This window comes from Vulpes vulpes, chromosome 10 (genome assembly GCF_048418805.1).
Source record: "Vulpes vulpes isolate BD-2025 chromosome 10, VulVul3, whole genome shotgun sequence".
Taxonomy (NCBI): Eukaryota; Metazoa; Chordata; class Mammalia; order Carnivora; family Canidae; genus Vulpes; species Vulpes vulpes.
In genome coordinates this window covers 93,209,633-93,221,349 of record NC_132789.1, presented here as the reverse complement: position 1 = coordinate 93,221,349, position 11,717 = coordinate 93,209,633, and the positions used below count along the sequence as shown (strand labels likewise).

Genomic DNA, 11,717 nt, shown 5'->3' with positions numbered 1-11,717 from the left:
TCCTCCCTCCTTCCTCTCTCATTTCCTCTCCCTCTCTTTCCATTCCCTTTTCTTTCCTTTCTTCCTTTCTGTTTCTCAGAATCTCTCCTCCCACCCTCCTCCTTGAAGTCTGAAAATCCTTCTTTACACCCCCCTCTACATCCCCCCTCCAACAGCAAACACACACCCCCCCCAGCGCGAACACAGACAAAGCTAAGCAGTGAGCAAAAGTTTCAGACAGAGAACATACAAGCGCTTCTTGTTGACTCTAAACATCTTTTCCTATGTCCTGCAACAGCCTACAAATGAGGGTGTGTGTGAACTGACAAACGTCTGAGATGATCAAAGTCACACTACTAGAAAGAAACTGAGCTAGAAATATATTACAGACGAAAAGTATTTTTTTTTTTCCCCTCAATGACTTGGGACTAGAAAAAGAAAGAGAACTGCACAGGGCAAAATGCCTTTGTGGAATGAACTATAAGGCAGGAATTAAAATGTAACTATAGCAATCTATTGTGATCTGAGTTTAGGCATTTGAATGGTAGGATATTGTGTAAAGAAAAATACAAAGGAATAAAAAAAAATCTTAAATTTTCTTGAGCTCGTGAGTTTTACTCCAGTGGAGACCACGATAGGTCACTGGTTGTGGAGTAAAGCCTTCCTGGGTTTGAATTATAGTCTGATTCAAACCATAGTTGTACAGGTGCTTGCTCTTGGCCGAGCTTTGGTTTTCTAGGGGAAAATACTTGTCCAGCAGGGTGGCTGCGATGATCAGCCCAGGGCATACTGAATGTCTGGCATAGGTGCTAGTGTGTAATGGGTGGTTACCAAAAGGCAGCCATTCATGTGATGGGGACTTTTATCAGTGGGGAAAAAAACCCATGGAAATGTAAAGAACATGCCCATGCAAAGCTTTTTCTTTTAACTGGGCTATATCATTCTTATTTTGCAGCTTGATAATTTATTGCTAAAACAAGTGGGTAGCACCTCGCCAGGAGAAATTGGCTTGTGAGGTTAATGCCTCCTAATCACTCGACATGGAGAACCTATTGAAATTACACATCTCTGTATCATCAACTTCAACATAAGAAGCCTGTTTCTAAATTGTGGCTGAAAGGGTATGTTAACACTACTTTTCTTTTTTCCTGTAGAGGTAATTAATACCATGAAATGAGAAATGAGGTATGGGAATCTATAAAAGTCCTTTATTTGTCAGTAGAGTTATTTAATGAAGATATTGTTATTTTAGTGAATTTGAACACTCACCTAATGCACATGAAGTGTTCTTTAAGTGTTTATTCTTTATAGTAATACTTGAAATGTTTTAAGTGGTTAATGATTTTTTATTTATTTTAGAAATAGTGTTTCCTAGAAGGATGCTGAGGGACATATCAAGGGCAATATCTGAAGGGGAACCCATGGGAATCTTCTCAACAGTTAAAGCCAAGGAACTTGCTTTGAGAATTGTGCAGCATAATGTAAGCTCCTGACATTGAGTTTTCAAAGTAATCCTGTTGTTATTTTGTTAGCTTTGAGCATGTTGCCTGAGCTGATTATTGCAGGTGTATACAATTAATGGGTTAATAGCCAGGAAGTACTCTTTAACAATATTTACATGCATTGTAGTTTTAATCTCAAATTATCCATGCCAAACTTCAAAATAATTTCTCATTGCACTGAGACTATGTTAGATTTGCTAAAATAAATATTTCTCTGAAGGATCAATTTTAGACTTCTTTTTTTTAAAGAATATCACTTTTTTCTCATTTTAAGCCAAGACAGTGAATCCAGACTATTAGTCTCATATAGATATATTGATGGAAAAAACCCAGAAGTGAATATAGTGTATCTCGGCCATACATTGAAACAGGCAGTACTGGTATTGTGGGCCAGAAAATTCTTTGTTGAGAGGTGCTGTCCTTTGCATTGTAGAATATTTAGCAGCATCCCTGGCCTCTACCCACTAGATGTCAATAGCACTCCCTAGTTGAGACAATTAAAAAAGTCTCTAGACTGAAGCAAATGTCCCCTGGGGGGCAAACTTGCTCCTGGTGGACAGCAACTGCATTGTAGCAAAAGACTTGCCTGAACGATGTTTAAATATTGATTTTTACTAAATAATTGAAAGAGAATTCTTCTCACTTAAAATTTTAATTAAAATGTGTTTCCTCATTTTGTTGTTTTGCAAGTTGAAGACATATATTAAAGAGTTTTAAAAAGAAACAGATGGTGTGTGTTCCTGGCCTTCTCTTCCTGCTCATATTGTTCAATTATATACTCACGGTGTGGGCCTGCGAGAATCTGTGATGTCATTGCCTCTGTTTGGCTGAGCACTTCATGGTTTTCTACATTAGATTTGGTGCTGACTCAGGCTAATAGTTAACACCCTTTCTTACCTTGGAACCACTCCTAAAATCTTATTCAGGCTCTCTGCATAATAACAAACTTTCTTTTTTATTTTTTATAAGATTTTATTTATTTATTCATGAGAGAGACACACACACACGCACACAGAGGCACAGACACAAGCAGAGGGAGAAGCAGGCCCCATGTAGGGAGCCTGATGTGGGACTCGATCCCCGGGACTCCAGGATCATGCCCTGGGCCAAAGGCAGGTGCTAAACCGCTGAGCCACCCAGGGATCCCCAATAACAAACTTTCTATTTGAAAATTACTTCTCAGAACAACCTCATGAGTCAAGTCAGACAAGCGTTATCAACTGTGTGCACTAAATAGATTCAAGTTTCTAATCTGTGCTTTTTCCACCCACTGAAATACACTAGTACGTTCTTCAGCATCAAATTTTAAAATTAGATGGTGACACTTAAGGGCTTTTTGTCTGTGTGTCTCAACCTATTTGCCACCATCCTTTCCAGTACTGGAAACAGCCATTTTACTAACTGTTTGACTGAAAGTCTCAATGAAAGAGGTTGGTAAAATCTCAGTCAGAGCCTCATAATGTTCAGGCAATAGTAAACCAAGTCATGAATTAAGAGTAAGTGCAATCCCAGAGCTAAAATGCATGCTGTCAAAAAATAAAATAAAATAAAATAAAATAAAATAAAATAAAATAAAATAAAATAAAATAAAAATAAAATAAAATGCTGTTTAATTGTTCATCCTATGGATCCATTCCTAATTGACAGCAGTCAGTCAGGCAACACTCTTGAGATACTCATCATCTCTAAGTCACATCAAGACAATTTTAGCATTAATTGCACAATTTTGAAATGAAATGACTTCTGGAGAGAGATCTTAAACAAAATGTGCAGTGGGACAGAGCAACGAATAGGTACAGGTATTTCAAAAGATATTTTATACAGAATATAAACTATTTCACCCTCGATGGAAGTGATCAGAAGCTATTATGTCAGCTAGCAGAGAATCAACCCTTAAATGACAAACCAAACCCCAAGTGGGTTCCTGTGGTGCCTCTGAGGGATATAATGGGGATGTAAGAGAATCGAGCAATCCTCTGCGAAGTTGATGGTGTGAAGAAGGGCAGGACAGGGTTAACGAGCTCAACATTCTCCATCGATGCATGAATCCACCTGTTTATCAATCGTGCTCTTATGCAGTAAATATCAGTTGCTGAAAACTCTGCACAGAACTTAAATATTATGAACCTTGCCTTGCTTAGTTCCCTGAAACTACTGTACTTGACATTCACGTTTGAGGCTCATTCTGTCTGGGTTGGCCTCCCTGGTTCAAGAGCAACGGTATAGAAGGACAGATATCGTCTGTTGATTGAGCCAGTGGATGGGTCTGGGAACCAACACTGCTGTTCTGTAACTAGGAGCCTGTCTGCTGTCTGTGCTGGCATCATCCTGCCTTCTTCCCCATGTGCCATTGTGTCTGCTCCACCACCAAGGGCTTCAGCAGTTTTAGACTCCTAGCTTGAGCTTCAGCTCCCCTGCTGCCAGAGAAACCTTGCCTTCAACCTGAGCTCATTTGCCTACTATGATTTAGCTTGTTCTGCACCCCAAGGGGTCGACCCTACAGGAGATTTAGTGCCTCGACCCCTAGCTTCCTAATCCCAGGGTTCTCACTAGCGTATCAGCCTGCCGCTGGTGCCTCTGTGTGCCTCCTCTGGACAACCTGATTTATGCAAGGGGCATCTCCTATGTGCTGGAAGGAGAGAGAGATTAGAAAAGCAAAGGAGGCTTGTCCCAGTAGTACCAGTAGAGGATGGGGAGTTCCAGTCCCAGTTTTGCCACTGATTAGACATGCAGCCTCTGAGAAGTCATTTAAATCCTCTGGTCCCCAGTTGTCTCACTTGTGAAATAAATAGTTGATCTTTTATCTATTTGTTTTTAAACATTTTTTTTAACTTTTTCTTTTTAAGGACTCTCTACCCCCAAAGTGAGGCTTGAATTCAATAACGCCAAGATCTACATGCTCTACCGTCTGAGCCAGCCGGGGGCCCCAGTAGTAGTTGATTTTTTTAGACGAATTATAGCTCTGTCGTTTATGAGACATAATACTCTGCTTCAGAAAAAGTTGTAATTTAGTATATATATATATGGAATACATATATATAAATTACCTAAAATATATTTTTACCAACTTTCTCAACGAATGTAAATTGGTGCCTTTGAACATAAGGTAGTAAAGAAGGTATGAGAGGGCATCCAGGAAGCTGGCACAGAGGACGAAGTGGAATCAGCCGTGGACGGTGCTTTAGGGAAGATTTGGGTACTGAGTGTGGAGGGCACAGCAGGTCACAGGCTGATAGGGAATAATAGAAACAACATCTCACTTCAAAGACGAGTGCGTGCAAACATGCAAACAGAGCTTTTGGAAGGGTCTAGGCCAAAATATAAAAAGAAATGGTATTATAAAGTTATGGGGAAATCAACTGAGCGTATCAGACATGAGGTTGACTAGATAACAGAAAGTCAGATATAAAAGTTGGTATCAATTTCTGAGCAATAAATTGATACAATCAAAAGAAGTCTAATAAAGAAGACTCGTCTCATGACCATATGATGCAAAAGATGAGAAAGAACAGACTTTAGCCAGGGAGATGAGGCTATCACGTAACAGATGTAAGTCAGCTATTAGGGCTTGGTGTGACTGCAAAGGCTGCTAACACCAGCCACTGCCTGAAAGAAAACAGTTTTAATCAGGGTTGATTCTGAACAGACCTTTGACTTTAAAACAGGGATGTCTAATAGAGGTACAAAATGAGCCACACGTGCAATTGAAAATATTCTAGTAGCCCCATTAAAAGAAATAAAAAGAAAAAGGTAAAATTGACCTTAATAATACATTTTATTTAACCATTTCAGCATGTAATCAGTCTGAAAATTACTAATCAGTATTTTATTCCTTTGTTTTTACTGCCTTTGAAATCTGGTATATACATCTTGCACATGCGGCACATCTTGATTTGGACTAGCCACTTTCAAGGGCTCACAGGTGGCCAATGACTACCACACTGGACAGTGGAGCTCTAGTGAATGGTGCCGGAGGTTTCCCTAAGATTCCATCAGAAGTTTTTAGCTAAGAAGGTCAAATAAAAATAATCGTTTTATAATTAAGTCTAATTTTAGTAACATCAATGGGAACAACATAAGGTCACCAGTTTTGTCAAGTACAAAAATTAACAAACAGTAGCAAAAGCCTTAGTTATCACTTTTTTGCCATCATTTCATAAATGGGAGGACATTTCAATACCACAAAATTAGGGAAGATGCAATCAATGTTTAAACATAAAACTATCCCTTAAACTAAATATATTTAGTTTCATAAAAAATGATGACATTGTCTTTATTTTTCTTGTTTCAGTGCAAATCCGTAGACACTGCTCCAAGACCCTATATGTGGACTATAATTTAGGAACTGTTGATTTGGTCTAGGCTCAGAGTGTCTCTGGCAGCTTACATCCTTTAAAATCCTGGTGGACTGCTAGTGCCTTTGACTTTGAGGCCCTAAATGTTGGTTAACCAAACACTTTAGAGTCTTGGTCAGTGCATCTAGGGACTGCCTTAGAGGGTCTCCCTTTTAGCATGTGCTGGAGTCCCCAACCCTATTTTAAAGGCTGCTACCTTGCCTTCTGCTTCAAGGAAAGGGGAGTAATTTGTGGCTTCATGTGGCAAAGCTAATCTGCCATTTAAAGCCAGGATGCATTCCAGAGATTGGCATTTGATGAAGGGGGGCATTGTTACCTCTGTAACTCAGACGTTGTCCTGTGGGGCATCTTGGAGAAAAGTTGGGATGTCAGTGTTCCCTATTTCTTTAGCTCTTTCTAGGTATTCCTGTTCCTAGTCAGGGCCCTAACTTTTGGGTTGACTATGTAATTGGATTTTTGCAATGCGGTAAGAAAAAAAAATCATCATCTGACCGATAGAGATCTTTGTAGAAAAGGCCTTTCTTAGCACAGGCTTTTTTTCGTTTAGAAGCTCCCTCAGTCAGTATATACTAGATTATGCTGTGATAAAATGTAACCACAAAAATCTCAGTTGCTCAAATCAATGGAGATTGGTTTCTCACTCTACACGACCCTCATGTGTCACTAAGGGGCTCTAATCACTACAGTCTCTCGGGTATCAGGCTGACGGAGGTTCCAGATGGACACCTGCAGCCTTGATCATCAGGGCAGGAAAGAGGCAACGTGGTAAATGGTGCACTGGCTTTTGAAGATTTGACCTGAAAGTGATACACATCCTATCGGCTCACATTTGGCCTAATTTCAAAATGGTATGGGAAGGACGATTCAACAATGTGCCTGGAAGGAGGAGAGCAGAAATATTTTGATGAACAGCACTAATGACAACTTCAATCTGCCTCTCTGGTTACCTATAAGCATAAGCCACGTATCTGTTTTCTAAGGGAGATAGTCCGGCAGGTGAATCCAGTCTCAGTATCAAGCCCACACGTCAGGGTCTCTGAGTGATGTATGGTGGGTACTTCTGACATGATGTTTAGCAGCGGCTCCTCTGGACTAAACATCTATGAACTAAAAAGATGTGCTGTTTTCCATTATGTGACGGTGGAACAAGGACAAGACAATTGCAATAAACATTCTTACTGGAAAGCAGAAGGTGAGGATCGTTGTGTGTAGCAAGTGAGATGGGGCTCCCTACCCTGAGGATGAGGAATGTTCCTTAATCAGCCTCAGTCTACTCCCTGGGAGGAGTCCCCTGTCCATTGTTCACTGCGGCCCTTGGTCTGCACTCCGGAGGGTCCTTCCTTTGTATTGTCTGATTTTCCACATCTACATTGGACGTTGAAGAATATGCCCTTCAATGTCCAGAGTTGGGGACTGAGCAGAGTTCACAGCTTCCTTTTTGCTGTCAGCTGGTTGGGTACCACCCTCTTTTTAAGCTCAGGTTGATAGTCCTGGTAGCAGTACATCTCTCTTAAGGACTTCGCTGTGTTCTTATTTATTTGATTCCAATTAATTTCACGTGTTGATGGCCACTTCTATAGTTCTTTTCTCAGAAAAATTTCGTGGACAAAATTCCCAGATTTACCATGCTACCTTTTTTTTGCCCCCATGCCTCTGTATCTCTCTGTATTGAATGACTTAATTGCAACCAACCCAAGTCTATTAAATTCTGTTGGGGCAGCCACTTTCTGTCTTCTCCCTGAGCCATTTGGCCCAATTGAAAGGATTTGCAGAATCACAATGTCAGTTGGGTCCTTACTCTTAGAAATTTCAGTGCCCTCAAGGGCACCTGGGTGGCTTAGTCAGTTAAGCATCTGACTTCAGATCATGATCTTGGGGTCCTGGGATCGAACCCTGTACCACGTCCCTGTGGAGCAGGGACTCTGCTTCTCCCTCTTCCCTCTGCCCCTCCTTCTCCTCTTCCATCTGCCCCCCCCTCCCCTAGCTGGTGCTCCCTCTCTCTCAAATAAATGAGTAAAATCCTTAAAAAAAAAAAAGAAATTTCCTTGCAGAGATGTTAACAATGGATATAATGGACATAACTTTATAATTTGATCCTTACTACAAGACTGATTTTGGTTGACCTTTTTGCTAAGAGAATTTTTCAATTTATTTTTTACTGGTTGTGGTTGAGAAGCACACAGTTCTTTCAATCCTTCATGTACTGAATTTCTGGATTTCTATTTCAGTTCTTCTTTTTTCTTTCTTTCTTTCTTTTTTTTTTTCTCAAACTGGCCAATTCTTTGCTAAGCTCACTTGCTTTCTGTAAAATCTTGTGAGACATGGACAATGGCAACCAACAACAGCAACAACAACTACTAAATTGCTATGATCTCTTGTCCTAAGATTACAAATTCATGAGATGTACTGTCTGCTGCCGGGTTATCACTGGTGACAACATTACCAAATCTTGTTGCTACGTAACATGAATCGCAATCCTTACAGCTTTGACAACAGTTTCTTTCCTTTAAGCCAATGCCACATATTCTCTTTTTGTTGTTATGACAGCACACCATGTCTAGTTACCAATTTCTGAATCAGCCAGTATGCGCTAGGTTGGGCTGCAGTGAAAAACAGCCCCTGTGGAAGTTTATTTCTCACACTGTGATCACCCAGGGACCCAAACTGACAATAGTCTCTTTTGATGCACATATTCACAATTGTTGTAGGATAAAGGGAAGGTGATGTGCCACGAGCTGCTCCTCAGGCATGACAGGTGGTAGCTTAATCAGATGACTTTTTATTAAATAACTAAGCTGCCAATTTCCCAGTCTGGGATGGAGGATGGAGGGATCTTTATTGCTTTCCACTCCTTATCAACTCAGCTGTGCCCACATTCTAATTTCTCTTCTTTTTGAAAATCCACTTCCCATTTTTGTATTAGTCGAGACTCCTTGGAGTGCAGGTGACAGAAATCCAATTCAGCCAAGCTCATCAAGTCTCTTTGCCTATTTCTATAGGTCTCTTCCTCCTTCCTCTCTCTCCTTCTCTCTCTCTTTTGCCTCTGCTTCTCTATGCTTATTGCTTTAGATTTTTCTCTATGTGTCTGACATAGAGAGTTAACCTTTGGTTCTTATCTTTTCAGGTCCATGGATTAAGTATTGTGTCTAGGGAAACAGGGCCTTATAATGATCTGAGACTAGATTATGCATTTATCTCCATGATTACAAGGTAGTATAGAACACATTGTCAGAAGATGGAGGAAGGGTAGGATTGGTGGGCAGATACACAGTCCGCCACAATCCAGAACTTTCCTCTGACATTAAGTATAGAAGGAAATTGCACCACGGCTGAAAATGTTTAGGAGATATTCAGAATTAGTGAGTATAAGTAAGAAGAGAAAGGGACAGGGGTTGGGAGTGAGGACCAAGGAAAAGAAAGAATGACAAAGGTAAAGACAGATGGTAAATAAATGGATCAGTAACTAATGCACATTGAATGAGAATATTGGCAGGTTTTATTGAGTTGGTGCATATGAATTTATGAAGACCACGAAAAGTGACTGCTGTTATCACAATACTCATAAATGCAAATATTAAAAAAGCAGTATATTATCATGCAATTAAGTTTATGATTTTGCTATGTGAAGACAGATCAGTTTTGTCATATTACTCTCCTCCTGGTGAGATAACACTCTTCAGGCTGTGTGACTGAAATAAGAAGGTGTTGGAATGAGAAATCCTAGTTGTGAAAACAAAAATGTGTCTCCTAGTTCTCATTTAATCTTCTTTTAGGATTCCTTGAGGTCAAATCTGAGTTCCTGGGATCTCTAATTAATGTGCCAGGTAACTGTCTGTTGCCCAGGTTAGCTCTTCCTGAAATAGCCATAAGGAATTTCTTAGCTATTACATCTTCCAGAAACTAATTAAACTTGGGTCTGGGGGAAAAATCTTAATGAAGACATTTTTTGGCAGCTCCTTATTCTTATCCTGTTTATAGGTTGCTCTTTACCTTTTGAAACGTGAAGTTGGGTTTTCTCCACAACTTGTCAATCTGTAAACGTATCAAATAGTCATACGTGGATAAGGGTCAAATAGCTTACCAGCTTTGCAATAGGGAAATAAGAAATTTTCTGGGTGGAATATTGTGTGACCTGAGTATGTGTTGGAACCAAGGGAGAGGTGGAGAGGAGGTACTAGAGAAACAGCAGCTTCCATCATAGCACAAAGCAACAAATTATGGACTGGAGCTAAGTGGAATCATGAAAATTCAAAATGGAAACACCAAGAATCAAACAGGCACTGAACAAAAGTTAAAGCACTAACAGTTTTGGGGAACTAACAATGAATAGAGAGAATACAGGGGCACCTGGGTGGTTCAGTGGTTGTCTGTCTTTGGTTCAGGGCATGATCCCAGGGTCCTGGGATCGAGTCCCACATCAGGTTCCCCACAGGGAGCCTGCTCCTCCCTCTGCCTGTGTCTCTGCCTCTCTGTCTCTCATGAATAATAGCATCTTTAAAAAAAAAGAATACAAAGGCAGGTGGGAGGAGAATGGGGCTCTGAGTGTGTATGCTAAATGAGCCAATGCTGTGAGCTGGACCTCTTGCCTGTAAGATTATTATTACCCAGCAGATGGGACACCTTAGTTTTTGTTCCTGGTACCAATGTGTCTGGTATCTGATCCCTGGTGATTTCTTGGAGGAGAGAAACTTGGGAGAATAGTGATGCATTAAAGGATTAGGAAGAGTAGGGTTGGGGAGACGATGAATCCAGGTGTATTTTGTCAAATTAGTCAATTGAGGGGGATCCCTGGGTGGTTCAGCAGTTTAGCACCTGCCTTCGGCCCACGGTGAGATCCTGGAGTCCCGGGATCCAGTCCCACGTCGGGCTCCCTGCAAGGAGCCTGCTTCTCCCTCTGCCTGGGTCTCTGCCTCTCTCTCTGGGTCTCGCATGATTATATAAATAAAATCTTAAAAAAAAAAATTAGTCAATTGATGCCAGACTTTATGTACTTGAATATCTTTGATGATTTTTGAATTTATCTTTTTCTTCCTTTCTCTATGATAAGTACTATCCATTCTTTATTTCAGCAATTTATTCATCTTTGTTAATTTTGCCCAAATAAACATTGTAAGTTAATCAGAATTTAGATCTTATAAGTCTCCATGGCATAGTTGTAATTTATATCCTTTTGAAAGGCTGGAAGAATTGATGTTCTTTTTTTTTTTTAAGATTTTATTTATTTATTGATGAAAGATACAGAGAGAGAGGCAGAGACACAGGCAGAGGGAGAAGCAGGCTCCTTGCGGGGAGCCCCATGCAGGATTCGATCCCAGGACCCCGGGATCATGCCCTGAGCCCAAGGCAGATGCTCAACCACTGAGCCACCCAGGTGCCCTGAGAATTGGTGTTCTTAGCATGGTTAAAATGAGTTGTTGAGTAGGGTTGTTATTAAGACCATGCTTGATTATTAAACGACACAATAAGAAAAACAATCCAAAGTTCTGAGAAGTAAACTTGTCACCTTGAAGTTAGCCTTGTCACCACAAAATTCTCTTTTTCTGTACTAGTCAGTGAGCAGCAGAAGAGGTAGTTTTCAGAGGGCTGAACAGTGAGAGGCAGTCAACAATTGAAGCACTTTTTCTAATTTTAAAAAGTGCTTCAATTACCATAAAAAATATGCAGTCTAAAGTCAATTAAAATTAAATTCTCAGGTAAACATGTTTAATAATTTGAAGTTTCAAATCCTTAACGAATGAAAAATATTTCCTTTGGACATTAATTTATACGATTTAGGAAACTGATGTGGGGCGCTAGTTTATTTCAAGGGCTACTCTTATTTATTCTCTAACACATTGTATGCATTTAGGATTTAGGATTTAAGGTAAGTTGTTTTTTTGAT

At 40.1% G+C, this 11,717-nt stretch overlaps 1 protein-coding gene across 2 annotated transcripts in view; it reads right to left on the bottom strand.

Annotated features, from left to right (window-relative positions):
* The window catches only part of RXFP1 (relaxin family peptide receptor 1), a 94,828-nt gene extending 94,627 nt beyond the window's left edge, over nt 1-201 (bottom strand). Inside the window, exon 1 of one of the 2 annotated variants that reach the window (XM_026008063.2) lies at nt 1-201. This exon is cut by the window's left edge and continues 172 nt beyond it. The gene's annotated coding sequence lies outside the window, so the exon portion shown is untranslated. The other variant, XM_072724924.1, reaches the window with a different exon arrangement.
* Nucleotides 202-11,717: the final 11,516 nt, after the last annotated feature.